The sequence below is a fragment of the Cryptomeria japonica genome, unplaced genomic scaffold (assembly GCF_030272615.1).
Source record: "Cryptomeria japonica unplaced genomic scaffold, Sugi_1.0 HiC_scaffold_133, whole genome shotgun sequence".
Taxonomy (NCBI): domain Eukaryota; kingdom Viridiplantae; phylum Streptophyta; class Pinopsida; order Cupressales; family Cupressaceae; genus Cryptomeria; species Cryptomeria japonica.
This window is the reverse complement of record NW_026728955.1, coordinates 1-8115: the sequence shown is the minus strand read 5'-3', so window position 1 is coordinate 8115 and position 8115 is coordinate 1. Positions and strand designations below refer to the sequence as shown.

At 63.0% G+C, this 8115-nt stretch overlaps 1 non-coding gene across 1 annotated transcript; it reads right to left on the bottom strand.

Annotated features, from left to right (window-relative positions):
- Positions 1-343: 343 nt before the first annotated feature.
- LOC131866161 (5S ribosomal RNA) lies at positions 344-462 on the bottom strand. The gene has a single exon (XR_009364792.1). It is a non-coding gene; the product is annotated as a 5S ribosomal RNA (ribosomal RNA).
- Between the last annotated feature and the right edge of the window lie 7653 nt (positions 463-8115).

Below are 8115 nucleotides of genomic sequence, written 5' to 3'. Positions count from 1 at the left end.
CGCTCACCTGTCCCGGGCGTCTGGTGCGGAACCTTAGAGTAAGAAACATCACCGTGCACCTTGGCCAACGTGCGCGACTCGACCGAGCGCGCACTGGCCGAGGTGCACACCGATTTCACCTGGGTGCGCGCGCAGCACCTCGGGCGCACCGGGGTGCGCGCACAACGCCCGGGTTGCACCGTGGCCTGTGTGCTCGGGGCGCCTCGGGTGCGCGCTCGGTGTCGCCCCCCGCGCGCGCGGTAGTGCGGGCAGCGCACCCCGGCCCGGCCCGGCCCCGACGAGAACGCAAACGGGCAAAAGGTTTATTCAAATAGCATTGCGATGCCCGGCGAAAAACTAAAAAAGGGTGCAACACCGGGACTTCCCGGGAGGTCACCCATCCCAGTACTACTCCGGCCCAAGCGCGCTTAACTGCGGAGTTCTGATGGGATCCGGTGCACTAACGCTGGTATGATCGCACCCGTTATGAGCTTGTCGCAGTGTGTACTTAGCAAACCGCGACCCACGTGCGAATCCACCCCGGCCACCCACCCCCGTCGAGGTGCACACCCTCCCTCGCGAAGTGCGCCCCGTTCGCCAAGTGTGAGCCCTGCCCGGGTGCGCGCACCTTGCTAGGGCGTCGGGTGTGCACCCGGCCCGGCCTACGTGCGTGCACCTGTAGGGGGCGTCGTGTGCGTGCAGTGTCCCGTCTGCAACGCGGTGCCCACACACCACCTCGGGCGCAACGACCTGCGCTCACATGTGGGCCGAGTGCACCTTGGTGCATGTTCGGGGCGCCTCGGGTGCACGCTCGATCTTGCCCCGGTGCACCAAGGCGCTCGGTTTGCCCCGGGTGCGCACTTGGTGCAAGGTGGGCACCCAAAATAGGGATCAAGCACCAAAACACAAGTTTCGGGATGCAAAATGGGACCCAAGGACCACAAATGCGTTCCAAGACCCATGATGGGTCCACGAGAACAAAAATGTGTTCCGAGACTTAATAAACAAATATTGGGTTTTAGGAGAAGAAACATGCTCTGATGCCCAAAACGAGAATCGACCCCGAAAAGGCCACAGGCCAAAAGTGGGATGCGAGACAAAAAAAAATGGGACCCGAGGACCAAAATTGGGTTCCCAGGTCGAAGACAGGGCAACCGGACAAGAAACGACCTCTAAGGCTCGAAATGAGTCCCGACGACTAAAACTTGACAAGAAGCACCCATCAGGCACCCAACTCGACACCCATGGGATGCCGACCCACCCGGGCTTCCACCTAGCACACCTTGGCACCCACCCACCCTCGCACCCAACCTCGCACCCAACTTAGCACCTTTGAACCCACATTGGCACTCACCCTGACCCTGGCACCTTGGAACCCACATTGGCACTCACCTTGACCCTGGCACCCACCTTTGCACTCACCTTGGGACCCACCCTGGCTCCCACCTCGGCACCCACCCAGACACCCACCTTGGTTCCTTGGCACCCACCTTGGATCCTTGGCACCCACCCCGACACCCACCTTGGCACGCAACTTGGCTACTTGCCACCCACCTTGGCTCCTTGACGCCCACCCCGACAACCACCCCGTGACCTACCCTGGCTAGGGTTGGTGCACACCCACCCTGGTGCCCACCTTGGCACCCACCCTATGACCCACCTTGGCACGCACCTTAGTACCCACCCCGTTACCCACCCTAGGACCCACCCCGTGACCCACCTTGGCCAGGGTGGGTGCCTTGGTGCGCACAACTTGCCTGGGCTGCACACCAGGGCGGGCTCAAGATGGCACCCGCGTTCCGTTTTTTTCACTATCTTTCAAAACGGAAATTTTAAAATCTCATTTTTTTCTTTTTTTTGCCTTTTCTGGAAATTAGTGAAGGCAGCGCATCAAAGGTGCGCAATGCTGGTGCGAACCCGGGAGCGCTCCGATGTGTGCTCCAAGGTGCGGCGTGCACGAAGTCCGAGCCCGGTTTGCCCCGGGTGCGCACCTCGCGTGCACCTTCGCCGGGGTGAGCACCTTGGCTGGGTTGCGCGCCCTGGTGCGTACCAAGGAGCGCTCTGAAGTGTGCTCCAAGGTGCGGCGTGCACGAAGTCGGAGCCCGGTTTGCCCCGGGTGTGCACCTCGGGTGCGCACCTCGCGTGCACCTTCGCTGCGGTGGGCACCTTGGCTGGGTTGCGCGCCTTGGTGGGCACCATGCAGTGCACGAAGTCGGAGCCCGGTTTGCCCCGGGCGCGCACCTCCGCCAGGGTGGGCACCTTGGTGCGCACAACTTGCCTGGGCTGCGCATCAGGAAGGGCTCAAGATGGCACCCGCGTTCCGTTTTTTTCACTATCTTTCAGAACGGAAATTTTAAAATATCGTTTTTTTTTGCCTTTTCTGGAAATTAGTGAAGGCAGCGCATCAAAGGTGCGCAACGCTGGTGCGAACCTGGGAGCGCTCCGATGTGTGCTCCAAGGTGCGGCGTGCACGAAGTCGGAGCCCGGTTTGCCTCGGGTGCGCCCTGGTGGGCACCATGGTGCGCACCAAGGAGCGCTCCGAAGTGTGCTCCAAGGTGCGGCCTGCACGAAGTCGGAGCCCGGTTTGCCCCGGGTGTGCACCTCGGGTGGGCACCTTGGTGCGCATGCCTTGCCTGGGCTGCGCACCAGGGCGGGCTCAAGATGGCACCCGCGTTCCTTTTTTTTCACTATCTTTCAAAACGGAAATTTTAAAATCTCATTTTTTTTTGCCTTTTTCTGGAAATTAGTGAAGGCAGCGCATCAAAGGTGCGCACCTCGCTGCCCACCACGGTGCGCAACGCCGGTGGGCACCCGGGAGTGCTTCGAAGTGTGCTCCAAGGTGCTGCGTGCACGTTGTCGGAGCCCGGTTTGCCCCGGGTGCGCACCTCGCGTGCACCTTCGTCGGGGTGGGCACCTTGGCTTGGTTTGCCCCGGCTGCGCTCCGAAGCGGGGTTATTGGAGCGCCGCCTCTTTTTTTGTCGGAGCGTTTGGTGGGGTTTCTCGCATTGGCTCTTCCGAGGCCCGGTTGCCACCCTGGCGCGCACGAAGTCGGAAGTAGGGTTAATTGCCCGGGTGCGCACCTTTGCCAGGGTGGCACCTTACCTGGGCTGCGCACCAGGGCGGGCTCAAGATGGCACGCGCGTTCCGTTTTTTTCACTATCTTTCAAAACGGAAATTTTAAAATCTCCTTTTTTTTTTGCCTTTTCTGGAAATTAGTGAAGGCAGCGCATCAAAGGTGCGCACCTCGCTGCCCACCTTGGTGTGCTCTGAGGTGCGCACCCGGGAGCGCTACGAAGTGTGCTCCAAGGTGCGGCGTGCACGTTGTCGGAGCCCGGTTTGCCCCGGGTGCGCACCTCGCCTGCACCTTGGCCGGGGTGGGCACCTTGGCTGGGTTTGCCCAGGGTGCGCTCCGAAGCGGGGTTACTGGAGCGCCCCCTCTTTTTTTGTCAGAGAGTTTGGTGGGGTTTCTCGCATTGGCTCTTCCCAGGCCCGGTTGTTGGGTGCGCTCCCACCCTGGCGCGCGCGAAGTTGGAAGTTGGGTTAATTGCCCGGGCGCGCACCTTCGCCAGGGTGGGCACCTTGGTGCGCAAACCTTGGCTGGGCTGCGCACCAGGGCGGGCTCAAGATGGCACCAGCATTCCCTTTTTCTCACTATCTTTCAAAACGGAAATTTTAAAATCTCGTTTTTTTTTTTGCCTTTTATGGAAATTAGTGAAGGCATCGCATCAAAGGTGCGCACCTCGCTGCCCACCTTGGTGTGCTCCGAGGTGCCCACCACGGTGCGCAACGCCGGTGCGAACCCGGGAGCGCCCCGATGTGTGCTCCAAGGTGCGGCGTGCACGAAGTCGGACCCCGGTTTGCCCCCGGGTGCGCACCTCGCGTGCACCTTGGTGCGCACACCTTGGCTGGGTTGCGCGGCCTGGTGGGCACCATGGTGCGCACCAAGGAGCGCTCCGAAGTGTGCTCCAAGGTGCGGCGTGCACGAAGTCGGAGCCCGGTTTGCCCCGGGTGCGCACCTTCGCCGCGGTGGGCACCATGGCGTGCACGAAGTCGGAGCCCGGTTTGCCCCGGGTGCGCACCTCGCGTGCACCTTCGCCGGGGTGGGCACCTCGGCTGGGTTGCGCGCCTTGGTGCGCACCAAGGAGCGCTCTGAAGTGTGCTCCAAGGTGCGGCGTGCACGAAGTCGGAGCCCGGTTTGCCCCGGGTGTGCACCTCGGGTGCGCACCTCGCGTGCACCTTCGCTGCGGTGGGCACCTTGGCTGGGTTGCGCGCCTTGGTGGGCACCATGCAGTGCACGAAGTCGGAGCCCGGATTGCCCCGGGCGCGCACCTCCGCCAGGGTGGGCACCTTGGTGCGCACAACTTGCCTGGGCTGCGCACCAGGAAGGGCTCAAGATGGCACCCGCGTTCCGTTTTTTTCACTATCTTTCAGAACGGAAATTTTAAAATCTCGTTTTTTTTTGCCTTTTCTGGAAATTAGTGAAGGCAGCGCATCAAAGGTGCGCAACGCTGGTGCGAACCTGGGAGCGCTCCGATGTGTGCTCCAAGGTGCGGCGTGCACGAAGTCGGACCCCGGTTTGCCCCGGGTGCGCACCTCGCGTGCACCTTGGTGCGCACACCTTGGCTGGGTTGCGCGCCCTGGTGGGCACCATGGTGCGCACCAAGGAGCGCTCCGAAGTGTGCTCCAAGGTGCGGCGTGCACGAAGTCGGAGCCCGGTTTGCCCCGGGTGCGCACCTCGCGTGCACCTTCGCCGCGGTGGGCACCATGGCGTGCACGAAGTCGGAGCCCGGTTTGCCCCGGGTGCGCACCTCGCGTGCACCTTCGCCGGGGTGGGCACCTTGGTGTGCAGACCTTGGCTGGGTTGCGCGCCCTGGTGGGCACCATGGTGCGCACCAAGGAGCGCTCCGAAGTGTGCTCCAAGGTGCGGCCTGCACGAAGTCGGAGCCCGGTTTGCCCCGGGTGTGCACCTCGGGTGGGCACCTTGGTGCGCATGCCTTGCCTGGGCTGCGCACCAGGGCGGGCTCAAGATGGCACCCGCGTTCCTTTTTTTTCACTATCTTTCAAAACGGAAATTTTAAAATCTCATTTTTTTTTGCCTTTTTCTGGAAATTAGTGAAGGCAGCGCATCAAAGGTGCGCACCTCGCTGCCCACCACGGTGCGCAACGCCGGTGGGCACCCGGGAGTGCTTCGAAGTGTGCTCCAAGGTGCTGCGTGCACGTTGTCGGAGCCCGGTTTGCCCCGGGTGCGCACCTCGCGTGCACCTTCGTCGGGGTGGGCACCTTGGCTGGGTTTGCCCCGGCTGCGCTCCGAAGCGGGGTTATTGGAGCGCCGCCTCTTTTTTTGTCGGAGCGTTTGGTGGGGTTTCTCGCATTGGCTCTTCCGAGGCCCGGTTGCCACCCTGGCGCGCACGAAGTCGGAAGTAGGGTTAATTGCCCGGGTGCGCACCTTTGCCAGGGTGGGCACCTTACCTGGGCTGCGCACCAGGGCGGGCTCAAGATGGCACGCGCGTTCCGTTTTTTTCACTATCTTTCAAAACGGAAATTTTAAAATCTCCTTTTTTTTTTGCCTTTTCTGGAAATTAGTGAAGGCAGCGCATCAAAGGTGCGCACCTCGCTGCCCACCTTGGTGTGCTCTGAGGTGCGCACCCGGGAGCGCTACGAAGTGTGCTCCAAGGTGCGGCGTGCACGTTGTCGGAGCCCGGTTTGCCCCGGGTGCGCACCTCGCCTGCACCTTGGCCGGGGTGGGCACCTTGGCTGGGTTTGCCCAGGGTGCGCTCCGAAGCGGGGTTACTGGAGCGCCCCCTCTTTTTTTGTCAGAGCGTTTGGTGGGGTTTCTCGCATTGGCTCTTCCCAGGCCCGGTTGTTGGGTGCGCTCCCACCCTGGCTGCGCGCGAAGTTGGAAGTTGGATTAATTGCCCGGGCGCGCACCTTCGCCAGGGTGGGCACCTTGGTGCGCACACCTTGGCTGGGCTGCGCACCAGGGCGGGCTCAAGATGGCACCAGCATTCCCTTTTTCTCACTATCTTTCAAAACGGAAATTTTAAAATCTCGTTTTTTTTTTGCCTTTTATGGAAATTAGTGAAGGCATCGCATCAAAGGTGCGCACCTCGCTGCCCACCTTGGTGTGCTCCGAGGTGCCCACCACGGTGCGCAACGCCGGTGCGAACCCGGGAGCGCCCCGATGTGTGCTCCAAGGTGCGGCGGTGCACGAAGTCGGACCCCGGTTTGCCCCGGGTGCGCACCTCGCGTGCACCTTGGTGCGCACACCTTGGCTGGGTTGCGCGGCCTGGTGGGCACCATGGTGCGCACCAAGGAGCGCTCCGAAGTGTGCTCCAAGGTGCGGCGTGCACGAAGTCGGAGCCCGGTTTGCCCCGGGTACGCACCTCGCGTGCACCTTCGCCGGGGTGGGCACCTCGGCTGGGTTGCGCGCCCTGGTGCGCACCAAGGAGCGCTCCGAAGTGTGCTCCAAGGTGCGGCGTGCACGAAGTCGGAGCCCGGTTTGCCCCGGGTGCGCACCTCGCGTGCACCTTCGGCGGGGTTGCGCGCCCTGGTGGGCACCATGGTGCGCACCAAGGAGCGCTCCGAAGTGTGCTCCAAGGTGCGGCGTGCACGAAGTCGGAGCCCGGTTTGCCCCGGGTGCGCACCTCGCGTGCACCTTCGGCGGGGTTTGCGCGCCCTGGTGGGCACCATGGTGCGCACCAAGGAGCGCTCCGAAGTGTGCTCCAAGGTGCGGCGTGCACGAAGTCGGAGCCCGGTTTGCCCCGGGTGCGCACCTCGCGTGCACCTTCGCCGCGGTGGGCACCATGGCGTGCACGAAGTCGGAGCCCGGTTTGCCCCGGGTGCGCACCTCGCGTGCACCTTCGCCGGGGTGGGCACCTCGGCTGGGTTGCGCGCCCTGGTGCGCACCAAGGAGCGCTCCGAAGTGTGCTCCAAGGTGCGGCGTGCACGAAGTCGGAGCCCGGTTTGCCCCGGGTGCGCACCTCGCGTGCACCTTCGCCAGGGTGGGCACCTCGGTGCGCACACCTTCTCAATGTTTTCTTGCCTTTTCTGGAAATTGGTGAAGGCAGCGCATCAAAGGTGCGCACCTCGGTGTGCTCCGAGGTGCGAACCCGAGAGCGCTCCGAGGTGCCCACGAAGTCGAAAGTCGGGTTAATTGCATTGTTTTCCCCGGGTGCGCTCCGAGGTGCGCAACATCGGCGCGCACCAAGGAGGGCTCCGAAGTGTGCTCCAAGGTGCGCACGATGGCGTGCACCTCTGGTGCGCACGATTCGGAGCTCGGTTTGACCGGGGGTGCGCACACCTTGGCTGGGTTGCGCACCTTTTGTGCGCTCCAAGGTGCGCACGAAGTCGGAGCTCGGTTTGCCCCGGGTGCGCACCTTCGCCAGGGTGCGCACCTTGATGCGCACGCCTTGGCTGGGGCTGCGCACCTTGGTGGGCGCCATGGTGCGCACCTTTCGTGCGCTCCAAGGTGCGCACGAAGTCGGAGCTCGGTTTGCCCCGGGTGCGCACCTTGGTGGGCGCCATGGTGCACTCCGAGGTGCCCAAGATTGGTGCGCACCAAGGAGCGCTCCGAAGTGCGCTCCAAGGTGCGCGCGAAGTCGAAAGTTGGGTTAATTGTCCGGTTTGCCTCGGGTGCGCACCTTGCGTGCACCTTCGCCAGGGTGGGCGCCTTGGTGCGCACACCTTGGCTGGGCTGCGCACACCTTGGCACCCGCGTTTCCTTCATTTTAAATTTTTTTTTTTTACAATCTCTCAAGTGGGAAATTCTATAATCTCAACTTTTTTTTTTGCCTTTTCAGGAAACTTTTGAATGGAGCGCATCATTGGTGCGCTCCGAAGTGTGCTCCAAAGCTCTCTCCAGCTGCGTGCACCTGCCCCGGCCGCGCACCCCGGCCCCGCCCAGCTTCGCTCACCTGTCCCGGGCGTCTGGTGCGGAACCTTAGAGTAAGAAACATCACCGTGCACCTTGGCCAACGTGCGCGACTCGACCGAGCGCGCACTGGCCGAGGTGCACACCGATTTCACCTGGGTGCGCGCGCAGCACCTCGGGCGCACCGGGGTGCGCGCACAACGCCCGGGTTGCACCGTGGCCTGTGTGCTCGGGGGTGCCTCGGGTGCGCGCTCGGTGTCGCCCCC